We start from the raw sequence: 20,865 nt of genomic DNA on the forward strand, positions 1-20,865 counted from the left end.
ACTGGGAGCATGTGATCCGTGAGGTACAAGCCATCTAGAATTCAGACTAGTATGTTAAAGTAATCATAGATGGCGCTGTCAACAGATGACAAGTTGACAATACATATTGTAAAAAACCCTAGCCTAGACAGTTGAAATAAATACTAAGAAAAATATTTTTATTTCCTAGTTGTGTTATGAAAATACATATTCACATGAGAGTATCAAAAGGGTCTTTTTGTTTTGGTTGCGACTCCAGAAAAGATGGGTCCCTAAGATTTACCAAATTCCGGTTCACTGTACACCTTTAAACTTCACAAATTATTTACTAAATGAAGTCTTTCAGGAACATCCGTCGAGCGACTGTGAAAGGAATTTAATCACGGCACGATTCCGAAAATGACGTTGGAACGGTATAAATGAAGATAATATTATTATAATGCTTTAAACTCAAACTAAGAGAAGAAAATTAGACCAACCTATGGCCTATTTAATAACAGTTATAGCTTATTCCATCGTCCCTATTCTACCATCGGACTCTTGGACGCACGGCCGGTTTCCATCCTTAGGTACTGGAAGATATTCAGCGAATTCGCAAAAAGCGTTTTGCTTTTTTTTTTCTTATGCGCACTGCCAAGGAGTGGAATGCCTTGTCGGCGGCTATATTTCCGAGCTCATATACCCGGCAACCTTCAAATCAGGAGTGAACAGGCATCTTCTATGTGAGATCACTGCATCGTAGGCCACGTCTTTGCCTTTGGCTAGTCTATGGCCAAGAGTAAATAAGCTCATTTATAATATAATATATAAAAAAAAAAAATTATGTAAAAACAAAAAAAAATATATATTTGCCAGTCGCTTTTCGGTGAAGGAAAACATCGTGAAGAAACCGGACTAATTCCAATAAGGCCTAGTTACCCTTTGGCTTGGAAGGTCAGATGGCAGTCGCTTTCGTAAAACTAGTGCCAACGCCAAATCTTGGGATCAATTGTCAAAGCGGACCCAAGGCTCCCATGAGCCGTGGAAAATGCCAGGATAACGCAAGGAGGGTGCTGAATTATGAAAGAAAAAGTTTCAAAGGATAGCTTGAATAGCTTCTAGTGCCTGAGGCTGGAATCGAATCAACGTACTCTGCAATCGCGGCAGGTGCCTGTTTCTGCTTGGCCACCCAGGTCACGGTTACGTAGATCGAAATTGTGAGTGAGAATGAGTAACCTACTATACAAGGACTAGTAGCGCCCTCTGAAATATTTTCAATAGAAGCATATCTAGATTAAATATAAGAAGATCATACCATCCCATACATTAAAATGCGACCGCCTAAGAACGCGAACACAGTACACCACACATAGATGGCGCTATAAAAAATGTCTTGTAGCTTTCGATTATACTTGTAGATGGCGTTAAGTGTCACTTTTGACATAGATTTACCTGTTACTCGAAAGTGCCATTTAAAGCCAATTTAATCTATGATAGAAGATAATTAACTTGAGTCGTAATATTCATACCATATCATAATATTCATAATAAATAAAAAATTTAAGACTGGATAAAATTTGTTTTATCTCCATCCATTATTCATATTCTTCATTAAATCCGCCATAAAACTACAAAGTCATTGTGCGCTAAGTGATTTCCATATCGCTAAGGATTTAAGACAGAATCCAAACAGACTGTTAAATATTCTGAACACGTTGTGTGTTGAGCGTCTTTTTCAGCTCGCGGTGTGCGCAGTGACAGATTATAACAGTAGTCCAAACCAAATTCATTTTTGATGAAGCGAGAGAAGTATGAAACTGGTTAGATTAGTTTGAAGGTTAGGTTAGTAGAAAGTAAGAAAGATAGGGGGATAATAGTAATTTGAAGCTGAATCAGGGAGCGGTACAGTAAACTTACAATGGAATGTACGTGTTATATTGTAAGCAATATTGATACATTCGATTGTACGGGACTGACAAAGCGCATACAAAAAAGCGTAGGTACCCCTGAAAGGTATGAAAATGAAATGAAAATGAAAAAATTTTTTTTTTGAAAATGTGTGGTGTATGGGCTTTTAAGGCTTAAAACTAGATGGCGCTGTTTCGCAGCCTGCAAGGGGCCAAAATCATTTTTATATTTTGTAAAAGGAAATGACATAGGTATTTCTTTATTTTGATATTATGATATCATGTCAATACACATTTGGAAAAAAAAATGAAGTTGTAGGCATCATCCATGTGTAGGTAGTTATGATAGTATAGGTGGCGTTAAAAATCGAGGTACGATTCTTAGTATAAATATTGTCAATCCTATATAAATAATCCTTGGTAGAAAAGAAAAAAAAATCTATGAAAGTGGTTCATCTGACGTCACGACACGGTACGTTTGGTTTTGAGAACAATCATATCTAATCTAAATTTTGACATCTACCGATGTGATTTTGCTGGAATTGGATGTATAGTAATTTAAGGCCGTTTCTTCACCATCATAGTAACCCCCTATTTTCCTAACTTCACTTCGATTACCTGTAACTAATACCTAGTTATCATTTCGATTTTCAAATGTAGGTATATTTTATTTTCGAGGCTGACCAGTGACCGTCCTCGTGACTGTCGCAAAATGCGCTCGAATATATTTTAGTAGGAAGAAGTACAGTAAACTTACAATGGAATGTGCGTGTTATATAAGCAATGTTGATACATTCTATTGTAAATTTGCAACCCACCTAAGTTCCAGAACACATGTTTGGCTGAAACCAATGGCCGAGAGATTCAAAGTGTCACACTGTTTGTAATATGTATACTGTGAACTGTGAGGGTCGCGCTAAAATTCTCAGTTCGAGTACATTTGCATGACAAAGCTAGCGTGTTTATATGTCCAAGATCTCTGCTCTGTTTGCCCTAAGCTGACTGAGAAAAAGACGACGCGGACACATCTGTATGTACCTATACTTACTTATACTAAAGAGGACTTAGCATTTAGAAAGAAGGAAAAAAAAGACATTTATTCAGTACAGCACACATACACAGGACAAATGGTGAAAAAATAAATAAACAGGGGGCCGATTTTTGAGTCTCACGGCGTTCGAATTCAGAAAATTATCACTGAACATAATAGGCAATTCACCGTTTTTAACCGGTATTTTAGTGACAGTGAGACTCAAAAATCAGCCCCCAGATAATAAAAACAAATACACAAAAACATCCTAAGAAAATTATATAACTACACAGAAACAGAAAATTGCACTTGTCTTTGGCTTTGACTCAGCATGTTGTTGCAAAACGCAGGCGAGGCGAATTCCAACGCTGTTATTCTGCCAATGCCTAAGGGAGTGACTTTTTTGTTTAAATAAAGTAAACCAAGAAATGACAAATAGTAAAAGTGTAAACTGGATATAGTAAATAATTACTGTCAAAGTCATCATCATCATCCTGTCCCGGCCGGTTTCGGCCTCGGCGACTGGGTTTGTACCGGTTAGTGAAAGCGACGGTCGTGGGCTCTCAGGTGACTGGCGTAGCCTATTTTTGCTGTGAATGTGCGACCACACTCACAGCAGGTCAGCACACCTCCAACGGAATTATAATTTGTGACCGCAGGTGGTCGAGTCTTTAACTCGTCGCGTTTCGCATCTAGATCCACTCGCCTCTGAACACAGCAGGTCAGCACCCCTCTAACGGAATTATAATTTGTGACCGCAGGTGGTCGAGCCTTTAACTCGTCGCGTTTCGCATCTAGATCCACTCGCCTCTGAACTTCAAAGGCTTGCACTTTTTCTCTCACTGTCAAAGTAAAAGGTGTAAGGTATGTAACTGGTCCTTTTTTTCCATGTTTTATAATGTTTTTTTAATATTGGGGGACACCTTACACAGATCAACTTAGCCCCAAACTAAGCAAAGCTTGTACTATGGGTGCTAAGCGACGATATACATACTTAAATAGATAAATACATACGTATATACATAGAAAACATCCATGACTCAGGAACAAATATCTGTGCTCATCACACAAATAAATGCCCTTACCGGGATTTGAACCTGGGACCGCGGCTCAGCAGGCAGGGTCACTACCGACTGAGCCAGACCGGTCGTCGATGATGTTTGCATTATTAAATAGTGCCCACCGGTTATATGGTAGGCGTGTTCAGTGGATACATGTAGAACTCAACATCATAGTTAACTTAATGGAAAAAATGTATCAGTTACAATTGCCCCCAGTCGAGATTAGCCCCGATGTATCTTAATATGTTAAAATTGTCAAATATTAATATTAGTGCCATCTATATAAGAATTATTTCGATGGTTCCAAAGTATGTTTATCTTTTTTATTAGACTATCTGTCTATATTATATGCCTTTGATCATATGATCAAAATAACTACATATAGGTATATACCTATATGTAGTTACTATCATGTTTCCGAATGACCTTTAAAAGACGCACATGTATTATGACGCTTTCACTCAATTTTACTGAATAAATAAGTAAAATTCCGACTCCAACATATTTTTTCACAAAACATAAAAAATAGTTGCACATTTGCAAACACTACTACAAACTTTGTTAACAAAGGCTCCAAAATTAACTGCAATACATCAAAACTCGATACAATTTGTACACACGAGCAACGGCTATCAAAGTTACGAATTCATACCGCAACTTTTAACAAAACGTTTAACTGTTAACGTTTGTTCGGTACAGTTTTGTTAAACGAGTCTTTGATGCTGTGGTTGGTAGCTGCGGAAGAGGCGGTGATGATTAGCCGAAATTGAATTTCATTTCGCCGAAACTCATTTTTCTTTCGCCGAAACCAATTTCAATTTTCAGAAAATAAAGGAATGGCATTATAGAAGAGTAGTTAAGTAAAGGAGCGTTTTATAAGTAAATTCACAGGGCACTGGATAATCTTAATCAGGCGAAAATTGGTACTTGTTTTACGTTTAACTGTTAAAGTTTGTTCGGTACAGTTTTGTTAAACGACTCTTTGGTGCTGCTGTTGGTAGCTGCGTAAAAAGCGGTGATGTTTAGCCGAAATTGAATTTCGTTTTGCCGAAACTTATATTTGTTTCGCCAAAACTTATTTCAATGTTCTTATTTCAATAATGGAATGATGGCATTATAGATGTGTAGTTCAGTTAAGTAAAAGAAGCATTTTCAAACGTTATTCACACGAAACGTCAAAACAAAACGTAACGAAATTCATACGGTACTTGCTTCACGTTTAACTTTTATGGTTTGTTCGGTACAGTTAACTGTGTCTTTAATGCTGTGATTAGTAGCTGCTGAAAAAGTGGTGACGTTTAGTCGAAACTTGCTTCTGTTTCTCCAAAACGTATTTTAATATTCGGTGAAAATAAATCATCAAAAATCAAGTTTATTCGTAAGCAAAAACGAGAAAGTTATTAAAAAACACACTCTATGCATAGTTTTTTTGTCTTCAAATAAGTAAAGTAAGTTGCCAGGTGATTTGGAAAGTGATTACCATCACTTAACACTGTTTGAGCCGAAATAAGTCGATTACAAATTGTCAAAGCATAAACCACACCGATCAATATGAAAAAAATCTATCAATAAATACTTGAGATAACTATTCTCTAGTAGCATTTATTCTAATTTATTAAACTCATTCATTGTATTGGTCATGAAAAACCGTTATCGCCGAAATTCATATTTGGTTATAACGCAAGTAGGTACATATAAAGCTGAAGTGGACTTTTTTCGATTATTTGTCATTTTCCACATATTTTTATTTATTTCGAAGAAAAAACACCTCGTCTTAATTTTGAACTTGTAAAACAACTGAAGATTTCTTATTGTTTAGATACTTATTGCAGGTGTGGAAATGGTTTTCGCCGAAAACCAATTTTCGGCTAACTCGCCTGTCCTTATTAACAGCTGAGTTGACTGTTTGCGATAGTTTGAAGTTGTTCCGCACATGAGTTCACAAACTTTACTTTCGCAGCCATAGAAAACGCATTAAGCACTAAGATAGAACTTTCAAATTCAAACGTAAAGTGTGGGTGCTGTTCTAAAAAGTTTCGGTGATATGATATAAGTTGGGTGTTACAAAATTGTATGTTAGTTGCTCGTACAGTCTTCTGAAATACAATGTACTCGAAGGCTGCAAATAATTATTAAACAGTTTGTTTTGTGGCTTGACAAACAAAATCTTATATTTAAATAAAATGTTTGCGGCATTTGCTGATAATATAACATATATAATGCTTTATTATTATTATTTATTATTTATTATTTATTTATTAAAAAACATGTTTACATGACCTTACAGTATAACCAATGCGTCACGAAACTTAGATAACAAAAACAAAGAGAGAAAAAGACAAAAAAAGAGAACAAAAAAAAAGAAAATTAATTAATTCATTTGGGCGATGACGTCACAGCGTGGCTCCGTTGCGTCGTTTGCCCCGGTGTAGGATTCGGCAGGTGATGTATCAATGTAAGATCGATCAAGCAATTCGGTCGGTATAACCAAGGTGACGATCATTTAAGCTACTATAGGCTAGTTTCTTATACTTAAAATAAAATATTTTATGCAGTGCACGAAATAAAGCACCACATAATTAGAAGAAAACTATGTTTAAACATGATTTCCATTTAATAAGTCAAAGAGAAAGATATAAAGTAAATAAATTGACTGTGACGTCACTCCCCAGTATTTCATAGTAATTCCATATTAGAAAATCGTTTTGACCGTTCTTAAAAAGAAGCTGATTTGACTAGTAGGAAACTAGCCTATTATACATATCGTCACTACTTTGAAAAAAACTTGTATCTTCGTCTGGCAATGAAAAGAAAATTGTAGTAAGTATGTATGGAATGTATATAGACTTACTGCGTTTTAACTTTGAGGAGAAGCATGAGATACGAGATTTTTTCAAAGTAGTTACGATATAATGAAACGCTTAACTTTCTTCTATAATTACCGCTTTGGTGGCTTATAACTATTGACAAAAGTGCGATAAATAGAGAGAAAACTATAAAACATGCAGCGTAAACTATTGGCATCTTGTTTATCCACTTTTCACCCTGATTCATCTAGACTTTAGATGTAGGGCGAAATGTTTTTAACCCCCGAAAACTGAGTTTTGTCTGAAAACTGAGTTAGTCGGGAGTGTTCTTAGCCATGTTTCATGAAAATCGGTCTACTATGTCGCAGTTGCGGTTTTTTTTAATTTTAATTTTGTCGTTAGGTATTCCTTAGTATTTTTTCGGAAACGTTCGTATTTGTCGTGCTAGTTCGGTCAACGTCAGTACCTACTTAATATACTGAGACTGACAGCATGACACGTTCGTTTTTTGTGATAATATGAAGGAAATTAGACCAACAGAAGACCAACGTAGTGGCGTATCAGGACCTTAAATAACCTAACCACAAAATTAAAATTTTGAAAAAACCCCCGACCGCGACGTAGTGGACCGATTTTCATGAAACATGGCTAAGAACACTCCCGATTAACTCAGCTTTCAAACAAAAAAAAACTAAATCGAAATCGGTTCATCCGTTCGGGAGCTACGATGCCACAGACAGACACACCCACAGACAGACAGACAAACAGACATACAGACACGTCAAAATTATAACACCCCGTCGTTTTTGCGTCGGGGCTTAAAAAAACATTTCACACTAACAAGCGGGACAAAATCTTGAGCGAATGTCTGTCAATTTTTTCCATGTTTTACAATGTTTGCATTAATAAATAGAGTGTCCACCTGTTTATATAATATGGTAGGCGTGTTCAGTGGATATATGTAGAACTCAAAATCATGAAAAGTGTAACAATGAAAAAAAAATGGATTAGTTACAATAGTATAGCTGTTAGCTATTATTTCTCCTGCGCCAACATATATGTCTCTGTTTAACCCAATGGTTGACTGGTAGAGAATGCCTTTTGGCATTAAGTCCGCCATTTGTACATGTTTCTTTAGTTGTGCAATAAAGTTTAAATAAATAAATAAATAAATAGTCTACTTGCCTCCTAGTCAAATCAGCTTCTTTTTAAGAACGGTCAAAACGAATTTGAACGACTTGCTAATATGGAATTTATATGAAATCGAATTGAGTGACGTCAACGTCAATTCAGAGACTTTATGTATATCTACCTGACTTATTAAATAGAAATTGGATTTAAAAGTAACTTCTGTCCATGTTTTTCTTACAATTATCTGATGCTTTATTTCGTGCTTGATATAAAATTTTTCATTTTAAGAACAGTCAAGTTCCCTATTGTCCCATAATCGAGATTTTACCCACTGTACCTTAAATCTTTATTTTTAACCGACTTCAAAAAAGGAGGAGGTTCTCAATTCGACTGAATGTTTTTTTTTTTTTTTTTGTATGTATGTTACTCGATATCTCCGAGAATCGTGGACCGATTTTCAAAATTTTTTTTTTTGATCGAACGGGTATAACCCCGAGATGGTCCCATTGGCACCAAGTCGGGGTCTGATGATGGGATCTTGGAGAAATCGAGGGAACTCTTCATATGTTATAGGGAACTCTTCATATGCAATAATCTGAACATCCAAATTATAAACAAATCAATTATTTTTGGAGTCGGGGCCAGTCTGCGTATGGTTGGGTGGGGCAAACAGGAAATAGCAAGGCGACGAACAGGTCTGGAACCGACTACAAAAATAATTGATTTGGTTATAATTTGGATGTTCAGATTATTGCAATCCGATAAGAAATCTGAATTCGAAGGTTTATTATTTTTGGCTTTTTAGTTTCTCCGTGTTTTGTAACACGCTTTTTTTGAAGGCGGTTTTATTTTTTGTCTTGACAATTTTGACATCAACATACTACGCGGTCTTATAATGTAACCACCAGTCAATTTCCCTGCAGTTTCTGGCCAAGCATGTTTGTCTGTCAAATACTCCACTGCTGTTAATTTATAAACTACTTGCCTCGATACTAAGTGGCGACTGATGTTATAGTGTTGTCCCTCTTTATCTCACTGGGTCTCTATTGGTATGAAAGAGATAGCAATATGACTTCAGTTGCGGCGAGTATAAATAACTGTTTACAAGCCTTTGTGCAACATCAAAGTTTACAGTCTAGGCATAGATTAAATATAAGAAGATCATACCATCCCATACATTACAATGCAACCGCCTAAGAACGCGCATACACCACACATAGATGGCGCCACAAAAAATGCCTTGTTGCCATCGATTATTTGTAGATTGGCGTTACGTGTCACTTTCAAGCCATAAATCATAAGTGACACTTAACGCCATCTATAAGGTATAATCGAAAGCTACAAGACATTTTTAGTGGAGCCATCTATGAGTGAACGCGCGTTCTTAGGCGGTCGCATTTTAATGTATGGGATGGTATGGTCTTCTTATATTTAATCTATGGTCTAGGCTTAATTAGCTTGGAACTGCACACGTCTTGAAGGTGCCTAATTAAAGACCCGAGAACATTCTACGAAGTACAGTCGAATTGCTTACCGACAGCAGGCCGAAGTTCCTTCGCTAGTCTGCAAATATTCGCTACATGTTATTTGTAAGTCCGACTGGTGAAAATGAAAATGAAATGAACATGAAATATTTATTTTTCAAGTAAGCATATTACAATGCGCATAATAATATGAACATCAAATAAAGCTACGCCGCTCTAACCCTACACCTCAGACTCGAGAAGATTTCAGTCTCGCCTCAGTTGGGAGGGGGGTAAATACCTAAATAAATATTTATTTATTTAGGTTTGCCAACAGGTGTAATACAAAGATACTTATACATTAAATTTACTTATAAGATAAGCTTGCTCGAGTATTCACCCAAATACAGGCAGGCAAGGTATCCACTATGGGACCGGCAAGAACCTCGGCGGGCCACTTCTTTTCAAAACATTACATTTTATTATTAACATGCATTAAATAACGAGATACAATGTAACATGCAAAAGTATTCATTAAAAACTATTAACAGACTAAGGTACTCCATTGAAATTAATTTCAATAAATAGCTTGATAATACGTCGTTCTTCTTCATAGAAAACATATCAAATTGTCATAGAATAAAAAAAGAAAGAAAGTAAAACGGCGCTGCCTGCAATTTGTAAGTTATTCCATATAACTTTTTTTTAATATTATGTCAAATTAGTTATATCAGCTGCTGCTAGCAGTAATATTTGATATGCCCATAAGATAACACTCCGTTACCTAACTTGAACCAGAAATTGGTAAATACACTATGTTAAACAAAACTTCCATTCGAAAAACAATTTTTTGACAAAATATCGATATTAGAATCCATACTAATATCATAAATGGGAAAGTGTGTGTGTCTGTTTGTTTGTCCGTCTTTCACGGCAAAACGGAGCGACAAATTGATGTGTTTTTATATAATATAATAGCTGCAGGGATGGAGAGTGACATAGGCTACTTTTTCTCTCTTTATAACGCGAGCGAAGCCGCGGGATTTTTCGCTAGTAACATATATATCTATAACTAATTTCATTTTGAAACAAAAATTTAAATGTGAAATACTTAGTTCATCCTTCGCTTACTAAGGGAAAACGTAAATACAGTTTATTAATATAGATGGCGCCGCATGTCCACAAAATAATAAGTCAGACAAAACCTCTCACGTGTCACGATGAACATCATCATTTGTTTTGGTGGACTAAAAACTACTAGAAATAAACAAATATAAATAAATATTGGGGACACCTTACACAGATCAACTTAGCCCCAATCTAAGCAAAGGTTGTACTATAGTGGATGCTAAAGCGACGATATACATACTTAAATAGACAAATGTTATAAGTAGGTACCTTTAAACGAGCAATTCTTGTATATATGTTTATTTATATATACCGGCGATCTCGGAAACCGCTATAACGATTTCTGAAATTTGTTATGTGGGGGTTTTTAAATGGAAGAGTGGGGGGAAATTTGCCCCCCAGTCGTAATTTTCCCGCTGTACCTTAAATCACTTTCGAAAATAAAGAAATCTTTAAATATAAATAACCATATTATTTATAGCACAAACGGACCCAGATAATATAAATATTACGTATTTATGTTTGATCAGCGTCCGTGTATACATGAATACAATATTTCCCTACGGAACGCCAACCATTTAAACATGGCCTATAAGCTCAAATACAACACTCACTATTACTCTCGCAGTCAGCTATATTTAAACGGACAACGTGCTCAGAAATATCGAAACACGCTTATATTGTCTAGGTGTTACATATTTTTGAGCACCGCGGGCGTGTCGATATATTTGACGATGATTCGTGTGATAGGGCATAGGGCTCTGTACATTCTGGTACCATAAATACTCCATGAGTTGAAAGATGATACGTGAAAATATAAAAAGAAAGAAAATGATCACATTTTAGGAGAAATTTTATATCAAAGAATATTTAAAATGAGGATAAAAGTATCTAATGTGTGCTGAATTTAATATCATGTTACAAGATCCGTTATTTTTACACGTACTTAAAGACAAAATATTCTGAGTAAAAATTCTGCTCATAGATTTAAAAAAAAAATCAAAATCAAAATCAAAAACATTTATTCAGCAAATAGGCCACAGGGGCACTTTTACACGTCACATGTACATAGGTATTTAAAAAAATATTTAAAATTGAGTTGAAATTACAATTGATACTATTATATACTAATTCTAAGTTCTAACTAAAGTTAACTCTATACAATTAATTAGAGATGTAGAAGGTCTCTAAATGTCGAATTACAACCAAGAACTACACTAAATTTTAATATAAAAAGTACAAATACAAAAAAAAAAGTCTAAAATTACTTTAGAGGTGCAAATGACTCTAAATGTCACAACTAAAAATAAAATGTATATCTACTTAATCTAATTCTCCTTAGAGATGTATATGGTCTCCATGAGTCAAAATCATATATTTAAAATATTCACTAAAAGAAAGGAAACAAACGACAACCGAACAAAGTGTCCTAATTTAATAAAAATTAGAATTAAAGTTACTAAGTTATAACAGCCCCAGTAAGCTTAAACAGACCGGTCTTCACAGACGGCACCCGTTCACGAGTATGACGCATATCTCAGCCATCGCCTCCCTCAACCTTTATTCGGGAAGGTGGCGACCCGATCAACGACGCCACCGCAGCAAAGACTTTTAAGTGTGCATGACATGTTTAAGCTGCCAGGCTAAATTAAATATTCAAATAATAAAACATAGCTGTAAGACACTATATTCTGTGCTCGTATGTTACAAAGGAAGGAAATATAGATTTATACAATAAAATTAAAGTAAGATAAACATTAAACATTAAACACATAATCTTGGAGATGTATAAGGTCTCCAAGTGTCCACAACTAAACTTAAATAAAAACAATATAATCAGACGAGAATATGTTCTCATACGTCAATTGAACACTAGTATGCTTAATTACACAATGCAGAGAAAATGAAAAAATATATACGACTTCATTCATCTATTGACAAGCAACCACCTTAAAGGCATCCCTATCATCTATAAAATCCTTCACAGTGTAGTACGCCTTACATAACAACAAACGCTTAATGCGTGCCTTAAATTTGTCAAATGGCAAATCCACTATATCGGTTGGTACTTTGTTATAAAAACGTGTACAGTTCCCGACGAAAGACGTACCAACCTTACGGAGACGGTGGGCGGTCACAGCAAGTTTATGTTTGTTCCTTGTGTTATAGTTATGGATGTCACTGTTAAGCTTGAATTCGTGGATATTTTTCCGAACATACATAATATTTTCGTATATGTATTGAGAGGCAACGGTAAGGATGTTCACCTCTTTGAATTTTTCTCTTAAAGATGCTCGACCGCCCAATCCGTAGATTGAACGGACAGCTCGTTTTTGCAGCACAAAAATAGCCTGAATGTCTGCAGCTTTTCCCCATAACAGGATCCCATATGACATAACACTGTGGAAGTAGCTAAAGTATACCAGCCTGGCCGTCTCTACGTTTGTTAGTTGTCTGATTCGCCTTACTGCGTAAGCTGCAGAACTAAGTTTGCCAGCTAAAGTGGCTATATGTGCATGCCATTGCAGTTTTGAATCCAAAGTGACTCCAAGGAAAACCGTTCGATCTTCAAATTCCAGCGTTTCACCTTTCATTTGGATCTTACTGTTATTTACCTGCTTAACGTTCGGAAGCGCAAATCTGATGCACTTGGTTTTCTTGGCGTTTAGAAGTAAGTTATTCGCCGTAAACCAGTCTGTTATGCTAGACAGTGCATCGTTGATGTTATCGAAGCTGCTTTCCTTTCTGTCAACTTTGAATATAAGAGAAGTGTCGTCAGCAAATAACACTATATCATGTTTATCTTGCACTAGTTTCGGTAGATCATTAATGTATACTAAGAACAGGAAGGGACCGAGAATTGAACCTTGAGGCACTCCAAGTGCTACCGGTGAACCTGCTGATTGAGTCCCATTGATAACAACTCGCTGAGTTCTGTCGGAAAGGTACGATGAAACAAGGTCAAGGGCAGCAGCTTTAACCCCATAGTGGCTCAATTTTCTCTTTAAATTCTCGTGATCAACGCAATCAAAGGCCTTTGATAGATCACAGAAAATTCCAACAGCATCTTGAGCTCTTTCCCAGGCGTCAAAGATGTGTTTTAGAAGTACCACACCGGCATCAGTAGTTGAACGACCTCTGGTAAAACCAAATTGATTATTGTCAAGCAATTTATTTCTGTTAAAGTGAGACAACAGTTGATTAAGAATAAGCTTCTCAAAGACCTTACTTAGCGCTGGTAATATTGAAATAGGTCTAAAGTTGGTCGGGTCTGATTTCGTTCCTGATTTAAACAGCGGGATAATTTTGCTGTGTTTCATAATATCAGGAAAAATGCCAGTTTCAATACATCTGTTGAAAATCTCAGCTAAATAGGGTGCAATTGATTCTACTATTGAGTGTAATACTTTAACTGACAAGCCCCATAGATCTTCAGTTTTCTTTAAATTTAAAGATCTGAACGTTTTAATAACTATGGTCGGAGTAACATAAGAAAATGTGAATATTTCTGAACATTCTTCTACATTAGCTTGCAGCATTTCTTCAGCGACAATTGGCGATGAGTTAAGAGACTTTGTTGTCTCTGCCGGTATATTCGAGAAAAATCGCTCGAAGTGATCTGCCACTTCACGGTCGGAACTTACTAAAGTATCAGCAACTCGTAGGTTGTAGTGCCGTTCTTTTATTTTACGCTTTCCTGTTTCACTGCTGATCACTTGCCATGTAGTTTTAACTTTATCGCTGGAATTTAAGATCTTTTTGGATAAATAATCAGCTTTAGCGGCGACACACATCCTTTTAAAAGATTTCGAGAAATTCTTTACGTACTCTATAAATTCCGGCCTTTTATCAGTTGTTCGCAGATCATACAAATCATAGAGCCGGCGTCTCTTATCGTGAATATCCGGCGTAGCCCAGTCGCTAAATTTAACCTTGACCTTGCCCTGCATCTTCTTGGGGATGAAGCAGGCATCAAATTCCTTTTTTATACAGTTAAACAACTCAGAACTCAGACAGTCAGGGTTCTCTCGGTTACATGAAAGAAAAGGTAAGTTGTTCCTAATATTACGATTGAATGACTGTAAGCGCCTTTCGGAAATCAGTCTGCACACAGTGTCTTGTGGAATATCCTCTATCTTCCCGCCAAAAGAGGCTTTTAGTCCACAGTGGTCAGAACTCAAGGTGTTTATTACAGATTTACTAATCGCAATATCGTTACTGAAGATGTTGTCTATACATGTTGCACTGGTTGCCGTGATTCTAGTTGGTTCACAAAATAAATTTACTAAATTAAAAGATTTAAAGGTATTTAGTAACCTTCCACACAAAGGCGAATTTTCTAGCAAATTAATATTAAAATCGCCACATACAACTATAGTTTTCTGACTTCTAAAAACACGACTAAGGACTTCATCTATAACCGATTCAAATACATTATAGTCCGCCGATGGGGGCCTGTACACGCATACAACAATAAATCGTTCCAACTCGACACAAGAAAGTTCTATAACGCGTTCTACAGACAAGTCAACAATGTCTCTACGCTCTTTACTTTTTATACTATGTTTAACCATTATCAATGACCCGCCGCGAATGCAGGATCTTCTGAAGAAATAACTAACTATACTATGATTATTGTAATTAAACATAAATTCATGCCCTTTAAGCCAGTGCTCGGTTATACAGAGAATGTCAATATTCGAGGACTGTAAAAACAAATCTATTTCGAGTTCCTTGCTGGCAAAGCCTTGAATATTCTGGTGAACTAAATTTAATAACTCGGTTTCACTAAGCATACTAGCATCAATACGAGCAGAGCCGGCCGGTGCAGACGTTGTCGTAGCGGTTAGTTTAAATACAAATCACCAGGCGACTCCGTCTCGGAACCCACGCTACCGAGACATAAAGAGCTACGCGAAGTAAAACTACTAGACGCCGCCCTAGATACGACGGAGTCCTCAATATTATATGCTAACAGGTTAGCACAATCCACTAGACATCTTTTCGGTAGGTAGGTTCTGTTACAGGGCATTACAAAATCATATATAAATTTATTCGTATCAAAATACGAAATCGTACTACTATATACTGAGAGATTGTACAACAAAGAATTATAATGGTAAACTCTCTTATTCACCTTTCTCGACCTTCTGTATGGGAGCGCACACATAATTATTTTCCCTACCTCTCCCCGATCGAGCGCCGACAGAGTAGCGGACAAATTTAAAATATCGCGTTTAGTACAGTCTAAACTGTTCCCTACAAAAACTATAAGCGTCGAATCGCGGTCAAACTCGCCTGCAGAGATGCACTCGACCAAACTCGCGACGGTGGCCCCCGGGTGACAGTGGTTGATGACGCGCCGGTGGAGGCGCTCCGCCAGCAGCGCGCCCAGCCCGGCGCCCGCCTCGTCGCTGTACAGCACGGCGCGGGCGCGGGCGGCGCGCGGCGGCGGCGGGGAGCACGCCGCGGCGGCGGCCGGGGGCGGCGGGGAGGATGGCGGCGCGAGGCGGGGCGACGGCGGCGAGACGAGGGGTGGCGGCGCCGGAGCGGGCGAGACATAGGTCAGCAGCGCCAGAGCCAGCGTAGCTAGGCTGGGCGGCGACGAGGCCGGCGAGACGAGGGCCGGCGGCGATGGAGCCGGCCCGGCGATGGACGGTCGCGATGGAACCCGCTCGACGACGCCCGGCGGTGACGATGGCGGTTGAGCCGGTACTGGCGCAGGATCCCCGAAGCTCGAGACGGGGTGAAGGTCTCGGCTGGGCTCGAGCGCGGGGCTCGGGCGCGACGCGAACAGCGCTCGCAGCGCGGGCGATCCCGGCGCGGCTAGGACGGCACGCAGCGCGGGCGAACTCGGCGCGGCGGGGCGCGTCGGTGGCCGTGGTGACTCGAAGCTCAGGTTGTAGCCGCTGCCCGGTTCTAGAACATTATTCATAAAGGCTATGTACTCCTGTAAAGCTTTACTTGACAATTCATCCCTATTAGTTAAGTCTATCAACTTTAATTCTAATTTTTTTAATTCATCGGAGCGGAGATTCAGCTCCTCAGTTGTCCTGTCTAGTTGATATTGACAGTTTAAAAGTTCCTCGCTGAGGGAAACACTTTTACATTTAGATTGCACTGTCTTAAACAGTGAAGTATGACGTTTCAGCAAAAGCTTTGATTTCTTAATGAATCTGTTCAATTTCAAGTATTTTTTAATTTTATTGTTACCTTTCAATGTAACTCTAACATCACTGTGGTCCTCAAATTGCACAGAATTTTTAATATCTAAAGTTTCTATTATTGGAGAGGACACTGTACTATCAAGAACTAAATCTACATCAAAACTATTTAATTCAGCAAAAATACTCATATTATTGTCAGCGGGCACGGGGTTGCCGGAGCAATACTTGCAAATATGTTTTGATTCCGACTCCTCCAGTTGCTGTTGCAAGTCCCGGACGCGTTGTAACGCCAGCTCGTGTATATCCTGGCATTGCTGGAACCGGTTGACAATGGCCTGCAGTTCATCGCGCTGCCCTTGCAAGTCTTCATACTCAACGTCTTGGTTGGCGAGTTGATTTTTTAGTGTTGTGTTTGTTCTTACAACACGCTCAATCTCCTGTTCACTCTCTTCTTGTTCTTGAAGGAGCTTTTTGTTCAGCTCGTTGGCTGTTTTGAGCTCCTTCTGTAATTGTTGCATTTTGGCAATCAGGACGTCCCTCCTTGTAGTCATCTTGGTAGGTTGTTCTGAAGACATATTTGTAATTTGAGACAATATAGCCAATAAAATATATGTATAGGCAGTGAGAATTTGTAATTATTAACTTAATACTTGCACTTGATACACTATTCAATAATAACAATATGACTTTAATGAGGAAATCAAAATTTACTAATCTTAATTCCTAGTGTATGATAACATGTAATAGGTTTTATAATTCACTTTATTGAAAGTTTAACTGGTTTCCACTGTGTGTAGTCTTATTGTTTTTGAAGAGATTTAACAATGAACTAAGAAACACGGTAAGTTAAAACACTAAACAAGTTGTCATCAAAACATGTACAAACATAACCAAATACCTAATGACTACTAGCAATTTGAAAGATTACATGAAAACTGTATGTAAAGATTATGAAAACAATACTCATCTGTAAATATCTTCGCAGAAACACTTGTAAAACGGTGTATTTTTTAAATTTCGGACGTTACTTCGTTGACAGTTGACTTAATTTTTTGTCGTCGATTTTTGGCTTCTTACAATGCATGGACACTTGAGATAACATTTTATCACTTGAATTGCAGCATGATAGTCCCATTTATCACAATATCTTCTTATATTTTATGAAGTAACTAATTATATTACATATCGAAATACGCAGACCACATTTGACGTCTGTCACTGGCTAGTGTTGCCAGATATGAACAACTAAAATAACTTTATGGTTGTAAAAGACTCTAGATATCACAACTAAAGATAATAAATATGTATGTATGTATGTATAAACTTTATTGTACTTAAAGGAAACAAAAGAGACACAGTTACAGAGTCAGTAATATACAATGTCGCCTACATTGTGTATTATAAGACTTATCCCTTAATGGGATCTCTTCCAGTCAACCTTTGAGGAAATGAGTAGAAGCGAATTAACGATGAGTGACCAATTTAAAAATGTACAACCACTAAAAGAATTAAATGCAAATTTTGTATACACATGGTAACAAATATATACATATACAATTACATTAATACACCAATATATACATATACATATAATAATAAATAAACAAATACTCATAAAATATATATTTATATACGTACTTGGACCAAAAAGTATATGGATATTAATTCGAACCACAAAGCAAGACGACAATTTAAAAAATAGATAAAAATTAAAGAAAAAGAAAAATATATTTAATCTATCTCTTTTTCTTAGAGATGTATATGATCTCCAAGAGTCAGAAAGCAAAAATAAACAAACAAGTACCGAACAAAGTGCCTCAATGTATTCTTACTCAAAATCAAAGTCACAAGTAGATATATTTAGTATAGTATAGCCCCTATTAGCTGAAACAGACCGGTCTTCACAAACAGCACCCGTTCACGAGTATGGCGCGTATCTCAGCCATCGCCTCCTCAACCTTCATTCGGGGAAGTGGCGACCCGATCAACGACACCAACGTAAGCAAAGACTTTTATAACACAAAAATAGTTATTTTGTCATGAGTGCAAAGTTGTATTTTAACGCCGAGTGTGGAATTGAAAGGGGGGAAAATATATTTTTCCCCTCACTAGCTCGGAAACACGTGTTTTGTCCTTTAATACCAGTGAGTAAAAACGCATTTTATTCACTAGTGAGTAAAGTTATTTGACCTTGAATAAAGTCAAATTAACTGCTTTAAAATTGATAAAAGTTAACTATAGAATCCTTTCACTAGCTCGTTTTTCAATTCCACACTCGGCGTTAAAATACAACATTGCCCCCTTGTATAACAAATAACTATTTATTGTCTGATTCCATAAACATTTATTCCATAAACATCTATATCTTATACCTTTAAATGAGTAATTATTATAATATCCTTAAACGAGCAAATTCTTGTTTATGTATTTGTTTGTTGAATATATACCGGCTATCTCGGAAACTGCTCAAAAGATTTCGCTGAACTTTGTTTTCGGGGGTGAAAACAATTTCTAGCTTAGTCTTAGGTCCTGAAAAACGCGAATTCCGAGTGGAGGGTACTAATAAATTATAATTGAGTAATTATCGTCGCTTAGCCATAGTAAGGTGTCCCCAATATTTATTTATTTAATTAGAAAGTTAAGAAAAATGATATTAAAGGATGTATGACATATTCACTGCTTAGCTCCGATTGAAGCTATACGCCGTAGTCGATTGTAGAGGCAAAACGACCAACCTGTCATGATTACTCATGGTGAAAGGATTATTTTATATTGTAGATGTTTAATAGTTATTTGTTTTACAAGGGGGCAAAGTAGTTGTTTAACCGCACGTGCCAATATTGATACCTGAGCAAGCGAAAGATTCCAATAGTGAACCGCGAGCGTAGCGAGTGGTTCAAAAAGTGGAATCTTGAGCGTTGCGAGGGTATCAAGGCACGAAGGTTAAACAAACTTTGCCACCGAGTGAAACACAAAATTTTTCACCACACCAACACAAACAAAATACTGACTATAAAACATCAAACTAAATCAAATCCATCAATTTATTTGATATTTATGATTTAAAATCATCATTTATAGGTAACATCTAGCAGCCAGATTAAGACATCGAGTTAAAATTTGTATGAAATTACTTTGCCCCCTTGTGGATAAAATGCAATTTTGCTATCTGTTTTCGAAGAGCAAAGAAAGCCTTTATCAGTTGGTGTGGTGAAAAATATTTTTAATGAAAAGAAAATGATGATCTACTGTTATTTTTATCCTGAAATTCCCTGTAACTTGCATTACAATTATAAATAAATAAAATACAATAATAAATAAAATAAATATTGGGGACACCTTACACAGATCAACCTAGCCACAAACTAAGCAAAGCTACTATGGGTGCCAAGCGACGATATAAATACTTACTTATATAGATAAATACATACTTATATACATAGAAAACATCAATGACTCAGAAACAAATATCTGTGCTCATCACGCAAATAAATGCCCTTACCGGGATTCGAACCCAGGACCGCGGCTTAGCAGGCAGGGTCACTTCCGACTGAGCCAGACCGGTCGTCAAAGTAAAAGATAATTCAACTTGTGTCAATTAGAATTTGTATCAAACAGCAAGTTACTCCGAACCAAAGACCTATTATATAACTTCGTATAGACAGATAAAGTCTAAGAAAAAAACGTACCCCAAAACCATACAGAAAAAGGTACGGTGAGCTAGATGGCGATACACCTTTGGGGTACGCTCGGCTAGATGACGCTAATATTAATATTTGTCATTTTAAAACATATCAAGCTAAGATGCCCGTGTGGTGAAGGGTTTAGAATTTCACCACCCCCTTTCTCCCTGTGGGTGTCGTAGAAGGCGACTGTGGGATATCGGTTAAATTGTGGCGTAGGCGAGAGGCTGGCGACCTGTCACTGCAATGTCACAGTTTCGTTTTCTTTCAACCCCTTATTTGCTAAGAGTGGCACTGAAACCTGAGTAGTTTCATGTGCTCTGCCTACCCCTTCATAGGACACAGGCGTGATTGTATGTATGTATGTATGTATCAAGCTAAGACCAAATTGTCAAAACTGAGGTTCAAAAGTTTTAAGCCTGTGTCGAGAGATGGCAGTTTATGCACTGTGATTACACATTTTACTTTGACAGTAACTCTCTTTAATACTCATCCTCTTTGCTCCGAACCCAGCGATAATTATTATGTTA

The sequence above is a fragment of the Leguminivora glycinivorella genome, chromosome 13 (assembly GCF_023078275.1).
Source record: "Leguminivora glycinivorella isolate SPB_JAAS2020 chromosome 13, LegGlyc_1.1, whole genome shotgun sequence".
In the NCBI taxonomy this organism is placed as follows: domain Eukaryota; kingdom Metazoa; phylum Arthropoda; class Insecta; order Lepidoptera; family Tortricidae; genus Leguminivora; species Leguminivora glycinivorella.